Here is a 1,859-nt window from a genome sequence, read left to right as displayed (position 1 = left end):
GAATCTGTAACTGATATTGACTATGAAGTCTAACAAAGCCGGTATTAAACAGAGTTCCCCCATATCAGTAGATTTGCAAACCATAGGAAAATCTAGAACTGCTGCAAGAGGACAAGAATAGATTTGATCTCAATAAATTTTCTTCTCGAACAAAATCTTAAATTATCGCTTGTTGCATCTGGATTATAGCACAAAGGCATTAAATTATAACGAAATGCTCTGTAAATTCAAAATATCTTTCCAGAAATTCTGTAAATTATAACGGCATGATGTAAACCATACCATACTAATGCGGTGCAGCGAGACGACAAAAGCATTAGTCACCTTTAGTTAGACCAATTTCGGCTTAACAGTGCGCTCCATGGAGCACTAACGTTGAACTACTGGTCGAGAAAAGAGTTCACACGCGGCATGCTGCCTCTGTTCATTACAAAGTGCGTTAAGGTACTAAAATTTCGCAGCCAAAGTTCCTACGCAAAATTCCACAGTCAATCTCCAGGCAGTTGAGCATAACCCAATGGTAGCGTACCTGTACCACGCAAAAAAGGAAGAAGGGTAAATACAGTCTTTAACTCTGAAAATCAAATGAGGATTATTTAACCGGTTCTCGGTGGAAGAAATAGACAAGGAGGAGGAATTAACCTGAACCCTGCAACTGGCATAGAGAAAAATCTAGCACGCAAGATGAAGCTGCGAAAGGGAAATTCTCTTTATAACTGCACATTAAAAAAAAATTAAGTGGCAGCAATACTGAATAGGTAAAACAGAAAAAGAATAAAGATAAAGTGGGAAAAACTATGAAGCTTCTGTAAACCCTTGATCTTTCATAGTGTGGTAAGAGGTTGGGCCACTGCATGGGAAAAATAGTAACCGGAAGATTGAAAACATTTAATGAAAACCTACAGATTTGGTAGCCTCGAAGGAATAGGCAAACTGAAGAATTTTTCTTACCTGATGGTTCAATCAGACCGTGTAGCGTTGACACGACTCCAGAGCTATGAACAATTGCCATGGCTGGACTGCAATAACCTTCAGAACTGGTAAACCCTCTTCAACAATAGGAAGCAAGATGCAGAGCAGGGAATGAGCAAATGAGACCCACCAGGAAGAGAGAAAGAGTCACCGTAGAGGGCTGCAACTAGTGGATGAGCCGAGACCTCCTTGCGGCAGAGGCACGAATGACCGGAGTGAAGCAAGGAAAAGGGCAATTGTTACCCTAACAAAGCGCTGGGAGATGGAGGGACTTTATTTGGGAGATTGCAACAGCCATTCAGTGGAGACATCGACACGTACACCACTTCATGCAGAACAGCTGCCAACCTGCAAACAAACCTGCTATACCAACCTGCAAACAACGCTACAAACAAATGTTAGCGAACTAATGCTAACATACCTGTAACATTAATATAAATATACGTAGACCGCCAGGGATAATAAACACGGTAAAGGAAAATAAACCTATGGTCCAGCCTCTTCCGCCTCGGGAAGAGGCCAAATAAGAAGGCAAAAATGGTCACTTTCGGAAACTTTGGTTATGCTGATCATGGTAAACACAGCAGCGTTCAAAAACTTTGGTTATCTTGCCATAAGCCGCTTAAAGTCGCCCCGAATTAATGCTACAACATCGCGGATCGATTACTATAGTCCCTGCCGGATGCCAGATGGCAGGGACTAATAACATAAAAAGAAATATCTACGACAAACGTTTTTCATACAACTTCTGCTAACGTATTCATTGATTCCATATGGAATTTGATAAAAGGGCACATATAAATATAAATATAAATGGTAAAATAATGAAGTAATCAAGATTACGAACATTTCTACAAAGGTGATTCACTATAATGTATTGTCATTCA

At 40.3% G+C, this 1,859-nt stretch overlaps 1 long non-coding RNA gene across 1 annotated transcript; it reads right to left on the bottom strand.

Moving 5' to 3' along the window:
- Window positions 1-327: 327 nt before the first annotated feature.
- On the bottom strand, window positions 328-1,394 carry LOC149209684 (uncharacterized). The gene is made up of 3 exons (XR_016252246.1): window positions 952-1,394; window positions 643-716; window positions 328-529 (listed from the first exon to the last, which is right to left on the bottom strand). It is a non-coding gene; the product is annotated as an uncharacterized LOC149209684 (long non-coding RNA).
- Between the last annotated feature and the right edge of the window lie 465 nt (window positions 1,395-1,859).

The sequence above is a fragment of the Pinus tabuliformis genome, chromosome 1_2, assembly GCF_031772625.1.
Source record: "Pinus tabuliformis cultivar Carrire ecotype Pingquan chromosome 1_2, CPIR1, whole genome shotgun sequence".
Taxonomy (NCBI): domain Eukaryota; kingdom Viridiplantae; phylum Streptophyta; class Pinopsida; order Pinales; family Pinaceae; genus Pinus; species Pinus tabuliformis.
This window is presented reverse-complemented; position numbering and strand designations above follow the sequence as displayed.